Source organism: Bubalus kerabau, chromosome 22, assembly GCF_029407905.1.
Source record: "Bubalus kerabau isolate K-KA32 ecotype Philippines breed swamp buffalo chromosome 22, PCC_UOA_SB_1v2, whole genome shotgun sequence".
Lineage (NCBI taxonomy): Eukaryota > Metazoa > Chordata > Mammalia > Artiodactyla > Bovidae > Bubalus > Bubalus kerabau.
Window position 1 is genome coordinate 35,918,817 of NC_073645.1, and position 14,431 is coordinate 35,933,247.

Here is a 14,431-nt window from a genome sequence, read left to right on the forward strand (position 1 = left end):
AGCACATACTCAGTTTCCCGTAAATGTATTTTTGCTCTTCTGCTTTCAAAGATGTGGTTGCTCTCTGCCTGGAAGGTCTGCTCTGCTCCTGCAGCCTCGCTGCTCCTCATCCTTCAGTTCCCCTCGTAGATGATGGTGATGATGTCTCTCTTCTGTGTGACCTTTCAGCTTCCTGTTTTTCCCTCCCATTAATGCTCTCACCCACCATCATGCCCATTGGACGTGGCTGAGTTAGGCCAGTAATAGCACCACTGAGTTTCATGGACATTTTGGGCTGGATAACTCTCTGTGGTAGGGGACTGTCCTATGCCTTGTAGGGTGTTAGCATCCATGGCCTCTACCCAGTAGATGTCAGAAGCACCCCACTCCCCGGCAGTCATGACAATCAGAAATGTCCTCCAACATTGCCAAATGCCTCCTCGGGATCAAAAATCACACCCAGTTGAGACCCATTGCTCTAGAGAGTCCCTCAGGAGGACAAGAGCTTTGCTGCTCACTGCTCTATACTAGGGTTCTGGTTGAGCACCTGGCACATAGATGGTGTTACATTCATGTTTGTTGGGGGAAAGAATAAATGAAGTTGGCCAACACCACACCTGTATTGCAGGAAGCAAGAAAATGGAAGCTTTCCATAATGCTTCCAAATGTGTTCCTAGAACTTTCAAGTTCTCAGTTACTTCCTTAATCCTTTCAGCTTTGCTGGAATATAACTCATTGCCCTTGTTATAAAGGCTGAAAAATGCCAGGTGGAGGTAGGGGTTGATCCTCCATCATCAGCCCAACCTGGGTACAGATCTCTTCCTAAAATTCAAACTACAGATCACCCAGCTATGTGCTTCCTGAACTATAACACTTGAGCTTTGAGGATCTTCTCTCTACCCCAATGTAGAAGTTCCTTTCCCTCCAAGCTTCTCAAATGCCCAGCCAAGTCCTTGCCCTTCATTTCTTCTCTTGACATCAGTTTGGTTTCTTCCTACCTATGGAGTTTACTTGCAAATTGAACATCTTCCCATTTCATCCATGGGAAGAATCTGTGGCTTTTTGTTACTAAGGGACCCTAAGACAACATCTAGGAGCCCGTGACTCAATCACTGAGCCATATGCTTCCTGACCTCTATTGGGACCTGGCCAAGGAAGTTTGTGTAGTTGTTGTTCAGTCGCCAAGTCATGTCCAACTCTTTGCAACCCCATGGACTGCGGCATGCCAGGCCTCCCTGTACCTCACCTCTCTCGGAGTTTGCCCAAGTTCATGTCCATTGAATCAGTGATGCCATCCAACCATCTCATCCTCCGTTGCCCTCTTCTTCTGCCCTTGATCTTTCCCAGCATCAGGGTCTTTTCCAATGAGTTGGCTCTTTGCATCAGATGGCCAAAGTATTGGAGCTTCAGCTTCAGCATTAGTCCTTCCAGTGAGTATTCGGGGTTGATTTCCTTTAGGATTGACAGGTTTGATCTCCTTGCTTTCCAAGGGACTCTCGAGTCTTCTCCTGCACCACAGTTTGAAAGCATCAATTATTTGGCACTCTGCCTTCTTTATGGTTCACCTCACATCCGTACATGACAACTGGGAAAACTATAGTCTTGACTATATGGACATTTGTTGGCAAAGTGATGTTTTTGCTTTTTAATACAATGTTTGGTTTTGTTTTAGGTTTCCTGCCAAGAAGCAGTGGTCCTCTAGTTTCATGGCTGCAGCCATCATCCACAGTGATTTTAGAGTCCAGGAAGAGGAAATGCGTCACTGCTTCCACCTTTTCCCCATCTATTTGCCATGGAATGATGGGACTGAATGCCATGATCTTAGTTTTTTAAATGTTGAGTTTCAAGCCAGATTTTTCACTCTCCTCTTTCACTGCTATCAAGAGGCTCTTTCGTTCCTCTTTGCTTTCTGCCTTTAGAGTGTTATCATCTTCATATCTGAGGCTGTTGGTCTTTCTCCCCATAGTAGTAGTGTGTATTAGTCACCCGTGGCTGCTTTAACAAATGAACACACACTTGGTGGCCTAGCTCTCACAGCTCTGGGGGCCAGAAGTCAAAGCCAGGGTGTGCTTTCTCCAGATGTTCTGGTGGCTGCCTACAGCCCTGGGTGTTCCCTGTCTTGTAGCCACATCACTCAGATCTCTGCCTCTACCTTCTCATCACTGCCTCCTCTGCATCTGTCCTGAAAGTCCCCCTGCCTCTGTCTTATAAGGATACCTGGGATTATGTTTGTGCCCCCTGGATGATCCAGGATAAGCCACTTCTCTCTAGGTCCTTAACTCAATCACATCTTCTGCCATATAAAGTAATAAAGGTTCTAGAATTAGGATAGGAACATATACTTTAAGGGGCTACCCTTCAGCCCACAACAGAGGCATTTGCCAATTCTGGGACAATTGGCAGGGTCTTAGAACAGAATCCTCCAGAATGAGTAGTTGTTCCACTGTTGGTGGTGGTTTTGGACAATCCCGTGCCAAGAGGGATTATTATAGTAAATGTGTTTCCATTTCAGATAATGGAAAATTCACTTTTTATTCTGATGATGTAGATGCATAGAGGGTCAGAGCCTTTTGTCTGGATCCAGGATTTGAAGAGGGGAAGCATGTGGGAGCAGTGGCATGAACCTGAGCTTGGAGTATCCTCCATCTGACTCCCTCACCGTGTGGCCTTGGGTGATGCCTCCATCTCTCTGAGCCTCTGTTTCTTCATCTAACACCTGGTGACAATATGTCATTTTGTCAATATGACAAGTGTCATTTTGACAGATCCTGATGAGAGCTGGAATGCAGAGTGCCTGGAATAATAAATCATAGTGTTTATTATTATCACAAAAGCAGAAGGCTGGTCATAATTATTTGTTTTCCTTATTTCTCCTTGGGATTCCACTAATCTGAATCTTTAAACCCAGGTTGCTGCTGCTGCTAAGTCGCTTCAGTCGTGTCCAACTCTGTGTGACCCCATAGACGGCAGCCCACCAGGCTCCCCCATCCCTGGGATTCTCCAGGCAAGAACACTGGAGTGGGTTGCCATTTCCTTCTCCAATGCATGAAAGTGAAAAGTGAAAGTGAAGTCGCTCAGTTGTGTCCAACTCTTAGCAACCCCATGGACTGCAGCCTACCAGGCTCCTCCATCCCTGGGATTTTCCAGGCAAGAATACTGGAGTGGGTTGCCATTAGAGAATTACAGAGATCTGGATGTGGAAAATGAAAGTCAAAATCAAAGTCACTCAGTCGTGTCTGACTCTTTGTGAGCCCATGGACTAGTCCATGGAGTTCCCCAGGCCACAATACTGGAGTGGGTAGGCTTTCTGTTCTCCAGGGGATCTTCCCAACTGAGAAATCAAACCCAGGTCTCCTGCACTGCAGGTGGATTGTTTACCAGCTGAGCCACCAGGGAAGCCCCTGGATGTGGAAGACCTGTCCTTATTGTAGTCAAGGGACTGTAGGCCTGGGATACTGTGACTGTCCACGGTCATTCACTTTACCTGGAACTTCATGGTCCAAGGAATAATACTACCTTTTGGAGAGCCACAGCTCTGGCTGACATGCTTTTTGTGACATGGACGTATGTTTTTAATTAAAGCCTTTTGGAAAGAAACTAAAGAATAGCCTAAAGGTCTTGTGCATCAAGGCAAGTGCTAGAAACCAGAGCTTGGAATCACTAATAAACAAAGCTAGAGGTCTGATGCTGTAGAGGGCTCCCCTCTGGGGTTGGCGTCGTCATCTCCCATTTCAGATCAGGTCCGGCATTCCCTGGTGTGTGGTGATGGCAGAGGCCGGCATGAACCCTGGTGTGGATCTGATGGGCAACTTTGGTGAACTCTGAGTCTGGGTTTTTTAAAGCTAGAATTTTGTGAGTGCACTTAATGGGAGCTATAAGCACACTGATTCATTGATTCACTCATTCATTCATTTAACAACTATTTCTTGAGCACCAATTTGAACCCAGCACTGAGAAATCTGTATGTGGGTCAAGAAGCAATAGTTAGAACTGGACATGAAACAACAGATGGGTTCCAAATCAGGAAAAAGAGCACATCAAAGCTGTATATTGTCACCCTGCTTATTTAACTTATATACAGAGTACATCATGAGAAATGCCAGGCTGGATGAAGCACAAGCTGGAATCAAGATTGCCGGGAGAAATATCAGTAACCTCAAATACGCAGATGACACCACCCTTATGGCAGAAAGTGAAGAACTAAAGAGTCTCTTGATGAAAGTGAAAGAGGAGAGTGAAAAAGCTGGCTTAAAACTCAACATTCAGGAAACGAAGATCATGGCATCCAGTCCCATCACTTCATGGCAAATAGATGGGGAAACAGTGGAAACAGTGACAGACTTCATTTTGGGGGGGGCTCCAAAATCACTGCAGATGGTGACTGCAGACATGAAATTAAAAGATGCTTGTTCATTGGAAGAAAAACTATGACCAACCTAGACAGTATATTAAAAAACAGAGACATTACTTTGCCAACAAAAGTCTGTCTAGTCAAAACTATGGTTTTTCCAGTAGTCATGTATGGATGTGAGAGTTCGAATATAAAGAAAGCTGAGTGCCGAAGAATTGATGCTTTTGAACTGGGGTGTTGGAGAAGACTCATGAGAGTCCCTTGGACAGCAAGGAGATCCAACCAGTCCATCCTAAAGGAAATCAGTCCTGATTATTCATTGGAAGGACTGATGCTGAAGCTGAAACTCCAATCCTTTGGCCACCTGATGCAAAGAACTGACTCATTTGAAAAGACCCTGATGCTGGGAAAGATTGAAGGCTGGAGGAGAAGGGGATGCCAGAGGATGAGATGACTGGATGGCGTCACCAACTCAATGGACATGAGTTTGAGTAAGCTCTGGGAGTTGGTGCTGGACAGGGAAGCCTGGCGTGCTGCAGTCCATGGGGTCGCAAAGAGTCAGACACGACTGAGTGACTGAACTGAACTGAACTGGCACAGAGGTCTGGGTAAAGTCAGCTTGGTCTCTGTTTTTCCCTCTGAGCTCAATCCTGCAGTATCTAAATGGGACACAGTCTTTAAGAAAAGGGGCCATCAATATTCCTGAAGCCTGGACTAGCTGCTCACCTGGAAAGTGGCTTCATAGAAGGATAATGACCAGAGGATGTGCTGAAAACTCTACCCATGTTTCTCATTTAATCCTCATGGGAATAGAGACTCCTTTTATGTTCATTTTACAAGTGTAGAAATTTTGAGACTTAGCAAGGCTAAGTTGCTTACTTAGACACATATCTGGATCTTCTTACCTTAATTGCATCTTTAAAGGCCATATCTTCAAATACAGTCACATTCTGAGGTACAAGGGATTAGGAATTCAACATATGAATTTGATGGGGGATACAATTTAGTCCAGGGCTTCCCAGGTGGCTCAGTGTTAAAGAATCTGCCTGCCAATGCAGGAGATGCAGGAGACATGGGTTTGATGCTGGGTTGGAAAGATTCCCCTGGAGGAGGAAATGGCACTCTATTCCACTATTCTTTCTGGTATGATCCCATGGACAGAGGAGCCTGGCAGGTTATAGTTCTTGGGGTTGCAAAGAGTTGGATGCACACTCAGGCACATGCACAATTTAGCCCATAACAAGTTTTTTTCTTGGAGGCTAATTACTTTACAATATTGTGGTGGTTTTTGCCATGCATTCACATGAATCAGCCATGGGTGTACATGTGTTCCCCACTCTGACCCTCCATCCCACCTCCCTCCCCTTTCCATCCCTCTGGGTCATCCCAGTGCACTAGCCCTGAGCACCCTGTCTCATGCATCGAACCTGGACTGGTGATCTATTTCACATATGGTAATATACATGTTTCAATGCCTTTCTCTCAAATCATCCCGCCTTCGCCCTCTCCCAGAGTCCAAAAGTCTGTTCTGTCTCTTTTGCAGTCTCGCATATAGGGTCATCATTACCATCTTTCTAAATTCCATATATATGTGTTAATATACTGTATTGGTGTTTTTCTTTCTGACTTACTTTGTATAATAGGCTCCAGTTTCATCTACCTCATTAGAACTGATTCAAATGCATTCTTTTTAATAGCTGAGTAAAGGTCCATCTAGTCAAGGCTATGGTTTTTCCAGTGGTCATGTATGGATGTGAGAGTTGGACTATAAAGAAAGCTGAGCGCCAAAGAATTGATGCTTTTGAACTGTGGTGCTGGAGAAGACTCTTGAGAGTCCCTTGGACTGTAAGGAGATCCAACCAGTCCATCCTAAAGGAGATCAGTCCTGGGTGTTCATTGGAAGGACTGATGTTGAAGCTGAAACTCCAATACTTTGGCCACCTCATGCGAAGAGCTGACTCATTTGAAAAGACCCTGATGCTAGGAAATATTGAGGGCAGGAAGAGAAGGGGACGACAGAGGATGAGATGGTCCTCAATGGACATGGATTTGGGTAGACTCTGGGAGTTGGGAGGCCTGGCGTGCTGCAGTTCATGGGGTTGCAAAGAGTTGGACACAACTAAGCGACTGAACTGAACTGAACTGAATATTCATTGTGAATATGTACCACAGCTTTCTTAACCATTCGTCTGCTGATGGACATCTAGGTTGCTTCCATGTCCTAGCTATTGTAAACAGTGCTACAATGAACACTGGGGTACACGTGTCTCTTTCATTTCTGGTTTCCTTGGTGTGTATGCCCAGCAGTGGGATTGCTGGGTCATGTGGCAGTTCTATTTCCAGTTTTTTAAGGAATCTCCACATTGTTCTCCATAGTGGCTGTACTAGTTTGCATTCCCACCAACAGTGTAAGAGGGTTTCTTTGTCTCCGCACCCTCTCCAGCATTTATTGTTTGTATTTTTGATAGCAGCCATTCTGACCGTTGTGGGATGGTACCTCTTTGTGGTTTTGATTTGCATTTCTTTGATAATGAGTGATGTTGAGCATCTTTTCATGTGTTTGTTAGCCATCTGTGTGTCTTCTTTGGAGAAATGTCTGTTTAGTTCTTTGGCCCATTTTTTGATTGGGTTGTTTATTTTTCTGGAACTGAGCTGCAGGAGTTGTAGCCCATAACAAAAGTTTTTATAGTTTTATGTATAGAGATTTTGCATGTCTTTCATCCAACTTATCCCCAAATATTTCATGTTTTTTGAAATGATCATAAGTGGTATTTAAAAAATTTTATGTTCTATTTGATTGATGCTAGTATATCAAATTACACTTGATTTTTTTATATTAACCTTTCATCCAATAGCCTTGCTAAATTCACATATGAATTCTAATAGGTTAGCTACAGCTTTTTTGGATGTTTCTATCCACACCATTGTATTATCTGCAAATACTGATAATGTTATTTCTTCTCTTCCAATCTTTATATGCCCTCTTCTGCTTTTTTGTTTTTTTCTTTATTACTCTGGTGAGGGCCTCCAACAGAACGTTGAATAGAAGTGCTGATATTGGACTTCCTTGTCTTTTTTCTGAACTCAGGGGAAAGCATTCACTATTTTACCATATGTATAAAAGCTGTCTTAAAACTCAACATTCAAAAAACGAAGATCATGGCATCCAGTCCCATCACTTCATGCAAATAGATGGGGAAACAATGGAAACAGTGACAGACTTTATTTTCTTGGGCTCCAAAATCACTGCAGAGACAATGCAGCCATGAAATGCAAAGACCCTTGATCCTTGGAAGAAAAGCTGTGATAAACCTAGACAGTGTATTAAAAAGCAGAGGCGTTACCTTGCTGACAAAGGTCCATATAGTCAAAGCTATGGTTTTTCCAGTAGTCATGTATGGATATGAGAATTGGACCATTAAGAAGGCTGAACAACAATGAATTGATGCTTTTGAATTGTGGTGTTGGAGAAGACTCCTGAGAGTCCCTTGGACAGCAAGGAGATCAAACCAGTTAATCCTAAAGGAATTAATCCTGAATATTCATTAGAAGGATTGATGCTGAAGCTGAAGCTCCAATACTTTGGCCACCTAATGTGAAGAGCCAACTCATTACAAAAGACAGTGATGCTGGGAAAGATTGAAGGCAGGATGAGAAGAAGGGGACAACAGAGGACCAGATGGTTGGATGGCATCACCAACTCAATGGACATGAGTTTGAGCAAACTCTGGGAGATAATGAAGGACAGGGAAGTCTGGCATGGTGCAGTCCATGGGGTCACAAAGAGTCAGACACGATTGAGAGACTGAACGACAATAATGTGTATTGTCAGCTGCTTTTGTAGATTGTTGTTTAATTGCTAAGTCGGGTCTGACTCTTTGTGACCCCAGGTACTGCAGCACGCCAGGCTTCCCTGTCCATGGGATTTCCCAGGCAAGAATACTGGAGTGGGTTACCATTTCCTTCTCCAGGAGATCTTCCCAATCCAGGGATCAAACCCATGTCTCCCGCATTGGCAGGCAGATTCTTTACCACTGAACCATCAGGGAAGCCCTCTTTTGTAGATACGTGCTTTTTTAAGTCTTAGTTTGTTGAGAGCATTTATCATAAACTCAAAGGGTGAAAAGGCAAGGCACAGGTAGATAATATTTGTAACACATTTATCTCATGAAGGACTGATATCCAGGAGAATAAAAAAGTTCCTAAAAATCAAAAGGAAAGATAGCTTAATCAACTGAAAGTGGGCAAAACCTAAAACCAAACCAAACCAAACAAAAATGAGACTAGGTGATTCACAAAAAAAGAGAGGATATTCCAATAGCATAAGTTTACCTCTAGTAGATGATCATAGCAGCTTTATTCATAATGACCATAAACTGGACTCATACACACTGTCCATCAATAATAGGATGGATAAATTGTGGTTTTCATACAATGGGTAGTTCTCATCCAGTGTGCTCACAATCCCTCTGGACTCTTCCTATAGACGATACACACTCCATTCCACTGAAATGCTGGAGGTGATGTTGGGTAGGTGAGGCGGACAGAAGTCCTCTCGGTGGTTTGTCTTGCCTGGAGCAGGAATAAAAGACTGCAGCTATGATCACCATGTGGTCTGCAGCCTAGGGCCTGGTAGGCGAGCAACCACAGCCAGAAGTCATGAAACAAACCTTTTGAAAAAAAATGTAATGCCCCCTGTTCACTCGGTTTATGGAATTATGAAGAATTCGGGTTAAGCAATGTTAACTTCCTCTGGATTCTAAAGGTAGCAGTGGTTACTACTTAAAACAAGCTAAGTACTGCCCACCTCTCACCCATATCCTTGGTAGCTTTATGAGACCAAGGGTGGAAGGAAATTCACAGTGAAAAAATGTGGATGGAGTGGGGCTACTGGAATGGCCCCTAAGGATAAATACTAAACTTACACATTAAATTCCTATTAATAACTTTGCAGATAATATCCTGCTAGAAACCACTCTGGTTCTGTATTTGCTTTTCAGGGTGCAAGGGTTGGAGGGGAGGGTGGAAATGGGAAATCATGGGTTTATTATGAAATTAGAGCCTACCATTGGCATCAAGGTGTGGAGGGGGGCTCCTGTTTAGACCCCCCACCTCCACCCAGGATATCAGAATTCCCAGAAGGGAGCTGAGGAAACATGTAAGTTGTATCCTTCTGGATAGGAGTTCCAGGAGGGCCTTGTAAGGCCAAGAACAGCTGCTCTAAACAGAGTCAGACTGCTTCATCTCCAAGAGCTGGAAAGAGGGACCAGAGGAAACTAGCCCGGAGAAGGGGCCCCAAGTGTGTCTTGCCTGAAACCACACAGCTGGGTGCTGGCAGCTTCTAGGCTAGATGTCAGGATTCCTTGCAATCTAGACCAGGGATCTCTCCAGTAACGACCCCAGCCTTGAATCCTCTACTGACTGGCTTTGAGGATGGGGGATTTGCATCCTGCTGCCAGCTCTGAGACTCACTCCCAGTCTTGGGTCAGTGTCCAGGTTTGCAGACACCAATGCAATGGAGGACTGGTGTGCGCAGCTTATAGGAATTCAGGAGCCACCTGTTAGCGGGCACCTCTGTCGTGCCAGGCACCATACTAGGCTTCTGGGCATCTGGCACAGCACACATGATTTTATTTGTTCTTCACCCATATACTACAATGAGAATCTTCCTGTTTCCGCGGTCATGAGAAGGAGCTCAGCAACACATTCAGCATCAGTCAGCGGAAAAGTGTTGGAGCTGGGTTTAAAATTAGCTGATTCTCTTCGGTTACCTTGCATATGAGAATCTTAAAAGAGAAACCGAGTCCCGACACCTCTCCGAGGTTTAGGAAAAGCTGTTAGGGACGAGGCTGGACTGGGACATCTGTCCACTTGGGAGAAACAGGGCTGCCCTGTGGGGAACCCTATGTCCCGTGGCTGCTCTGCCCCTAGGGTTAGGGTGCTGTGTTGTGGGAGGGTACTAAGTGGCCCTGGCTCCAGGGCTAAGAGGGCCTCTCCTTCTCTTGGTTCCAGGAGCCGTGACTTCACTGTGTGCTACCAGCTGTGGTGAGTAGTAGGGAGAGTCCAGTCCAGTCCTGAGTGCAACCCCCAGATGGTTGATCCTGGAGGCCAGGTGCACGATGGATGTCTGCAGTTACCAGAGCCTGGCATTTGGGGGCTCTTGAATGCAACTCACTAAGGTGATACTGGAAAGTCTCTCAAGTGCCTTGAGGTTGGTTGTTGGGCATCTGAGGAGGAGCGCTCAGCCTTAGGAGCAGACAGCCTGGCCTCTGCAGACATCCTCTGTTCTCCCAGGAAGGGGCTGGGCCACCGCACCGCATCCTTCTGCCTGGCCGTCCCCTCCGCCCCTCCTCCACCTTATATAATGGCACATTATACAACATTGCAAAGCAGGTGGTATTTTTAAAGACAGCAAGTGAGCATTTTTTTGGCCTAAATTTGGGAATGAAACAGATGGATTTTTAAGACTCTGAGCTTTTCCTATGAATAGTAACCCTTGTTCTCCTCTGCTTTTAAACACCAGTTTCAAGACCACCTCTAGCAACCAATCAGCACTCTATTTAATTATAACAAAATTCTTAGCTCTGTCTGCTGCTGCTCGGACAAGTGGGGGGCACTGGATCAATTTCTGGAGCCAGGCAGACTTGCCAACAACAATTTTCTTTTTCCCAGAGGGCCTCGGAGGCCGGCAGCAGGTTCCAAGCCCTTCCTCTCCTGCCCGCTCGGCGTGGGCTCCCTGACAGCGAGTTTGAAAAGGGTTACAGAGAGGCAGATAAATGCCCGGCTTGTTGCAGCCTTCCTGACAGCGCCGACCCCCGCGCCAGTGAGCTCATGCCCGCCTCATTACGCGTGGTGCCAGATTTTTTCCATTAACAGGTAATTGAGTAGAAACTAAAATAAGCGAAGTTTGTTCATCCCTTGGATTTTCTTGCCGGGGTTTGAAAGAAAAACACTTTAGCTTCGTTAGTGGAGGAGTGTCCTTGAAAACGTATTTATGTTTTCCAAGTGATTTGTCGCTTGGTAGGTGTAATGAGCCCGTTCCCCTGGCCTCTCCCTTCTTGTTTTTTTTCTTTAAGGGCCATGATGTTCAGAGAATAGGAGCTAGTTTCCTGGGCCCGTGGCTGTCTGGCACCCTGTTTTAAGAGTGGATGGTGAAGTATGCTCTGTTCATGGTAGAGGGCTTATTTTTCTCTCTTCTCTCTCCCTATTGTACTCGCATGGTGTGCGTGCACACACACCCTGGAAAATCACCCACAGAAGCCTGTTGATGGATCACACAGTCTTAGCCTGCAACCTACAGGGCCCAGCTGTCAGGTGCCCCCAGGACGACTGGCCCCGCCCCCAGGGGCCCGAGGCTGGCCCCGCCCCCGTCTCCGTGCCCTGCGCCTGCGCGCAGGTGCTCCAGGTAGATGGCCTGCCCCTCTGAGGGGCATTCAGAAGCAAAGCGAGGTTCGGTCTCCTTTTCTCTCTTTGCGGCTTTCCTCATGCGTGCCCAGCCCAAGTTCTAATTGCACAATTTGCTATTCCAGGAACAGATGTTGTGTGAGCCCTGAGGTCTCCAGTCTTCCTGTTTCCCATCTTGCTGGGCTCCTATCTCAGCTGGTCTGTTTTCAGCTTCACGAAGAAGATTCCTCATCACTGCCCAGCCCCAAGTTCTCTATTAGAGTTGGAGCTTCGGATGAGATGTGTGTGTGTGTGTTTGGTACTTGAAATACAGAGAAAGAGAGTAAGTAGTGGCGTGGCCTCCATACTTAGGAGTCTCCATTTTACCTGGAAAGCACCAGAGAATCATGGCTTTATTTACCATCAGGAACCCTTTGAAATTCTGATCCGTGCTAATAACCATCACCCTACCTCACCCCAGAAATGTATATGCTTGATTACAAACAACAGGCTGCATCTGATTTCAGTAGTTCATGACCCCCCGTGGCCTTCAGGCTATGAATCGCCGCAGCAGTCCGGTAGGGCCAGTGAATCAACGTCATTAAAGCAATTTTTTTTTTTTCTCTAGGATTGTTCACCCCTCTACACACCTGACATAGAGGTCTTTGTGAAGGAAAGACAGCTCCAGAAACTTGCGACTTTTGGCTTGAAAACTTAGCTCGCAAGCCTTAGTTCATTGGATATTCTGCTAGTAATAATAATAATAACCACAGCTAACATTTTTACATCACTGCTCTGTGCTAGTGCGGGGTGTCCTTCTAACAGGGATGGTGTTGATTAGGTCCCTGCCCGCCTAGAGCTAACATTCCAGGGGAGGGTGGGGAGACTGACAATCACCGAGTAAACAAAAGGGCCCCTTGAGCTTTCAGTAAGTGCCACAGGGAAGAAACCGATGTCAGGATGGGCAAGAGCCCACATGGGCAAGAGCCTCCAGGCATCAAGGGGGCCCCTCAGGGAGGTGCTGTGTCATCTGAGGCTTGAAGGTTGAGAGGTTGTCTAGGCCTGTCTCACTCTTTGGTGCCTGGCTCACCGCATCCCCCAGCCTCCTAAAGCTCTCCTCGCAGCTCCATTTCATAGTTGAGCACGCTGAAAGCCCAGAGGGAGCTGCCTGGGCCACGGGAGTGAGGGAACCAGAACTGGAGCTAGGCCTCTCAGAGCCCCAAGCCCGTGTTCTTCCTATTTTTTAAAAAATAGCTTTATTGAAGTATAGTTTCAATACCAGAAAACTCACTCATCTTACAGGACAATTCAGTGACTTTGAGGAAACGTACAGAGTTGTGCAACCATCACCACAGTTCAAATTTAGAACATTCTCATCACCCCAGAAAGGTCCCTTTTGCTCATTTGCAGTCACACCCTGTTCCCACGCCCAGCCTTGGGCAACTGCTCATCTTCTTTCTCTGTAGGTTTGCCTTTTCTTCCCATTTCCTACATGGGGAGTCACACATTATATGGTCTTTTGCGTCTGGCTTCTTTCATTTAGCACAGTGCTTCTCAACCTTTCTTTCATCATCCACACCTTCCCCAAGGGGAAAAATTATATTTAATTAAAATTCTCCCAAAAGACAGAAATTATATACTGAGGAATATGATTTTGTCAGGTTGAGTTGAGCTTTGGAAAACCACAAATTATTGTAATAGCTTAGAAGTTTTTGCCCCCAACTTTCTCCCTTTTAGGGTTCATATCATTTGGTGGAGAATGTAGTGTAATTTTATTATATATATATATATATATATATAATATTTTTGGCTGTACCATGTGGCATGTGGGACCTTAGTTTTCCCAACCAGGGATCAAATCCACTTGCCGTGCCTTGGAAGCATGGAGTCTTAACTGCTGGACGCCAGAAAAGTCCCAGCATAATGTTGAGGTCCATCCAGATTGTGCTTTCCCCTTGATTGTTGTGTAGTATTCGATTGTATGGATTTGCTGCATTTTGTTTAGCCACTCACTAATTAATGGGCTTTGGCTATTAAAGTCCTTGCTCTTAAACACCATACTGAAGCCCTCAGCCTGCTTCCCATTTGAGGAAGAGCCCTTGGGCATCTCAGTGCTGCTTTGGGAGGATGAAATCACCCTCGTTCTCTCAGTATTCCCATCCACAGACTGGAGGCAATAATCTTTAGGCCACGGGGTTGGCATGGCAACAATCTACTGCCCACCGCCTAGTAGATGGCAACAGCTCAGTGTACGTCAGTGACCCTGTCCACCCCCTCATCCTTTCCGTGGGGAAAGGTGACCCCTTTGAAATCTCCCCCACTGCGCTCCTTCCAGCTCCAGCTTCCTTCTGCGTCTCCACAGATTATGTAATGTCTGACATTATTATTTTCTCCTTTTTCTCTGGTGTTATTCAGGTCAAACCCAACATTGTTCTTTAACAGGAATCTCAACTATTTCTTTCCTCCTGGCACTTGTCTCCTAGTCTCAGCGGTTGACACATTTCCAAGGACCAATTGATTTCATCTGCTTCTAAGAAACTAGGCCTCCTGCAGGGCGAGGTGGGGGCAGGTGGGTAGGGTTGTGCATGCGGATGCTGCTGTAAAGTGAGCACTGGACTGCGAGTCCAGAGGCCGTGCTTCAGGCCGCTGGGCTGAGCGGCCCAGGCCCAACCCCAGAGGCATTTGTATAAACTTCTTCTGCAAAAGGTGTTCTCGTTA

At 45.8% G+C, this 14,431-nt stretch overlaps 1 long non-coding RNA gene across 1 annotated transcript; it reads left to right on the top strand.

Moving 5' to 3' along the window:
• The first annotated feature begins 11,363 nt into the window (after window positions 1-11,363).
• On the top strand, window positions 11,364-12,566 carry LOC129636712 (uncharacterized). The gene is made up of 3 exons (XR_008707096.1): window positions 11,364-11,779; window positions 11,860-12,056; window positions 12,342-12,566. It is a non-coding gene; the product is annotated as an uncharacterized LOC129636712 (long non-coding RNA).
• The last annotated feature ends 1,865 nt before the right edge of the window (window positions 12,567-14,431 follow it).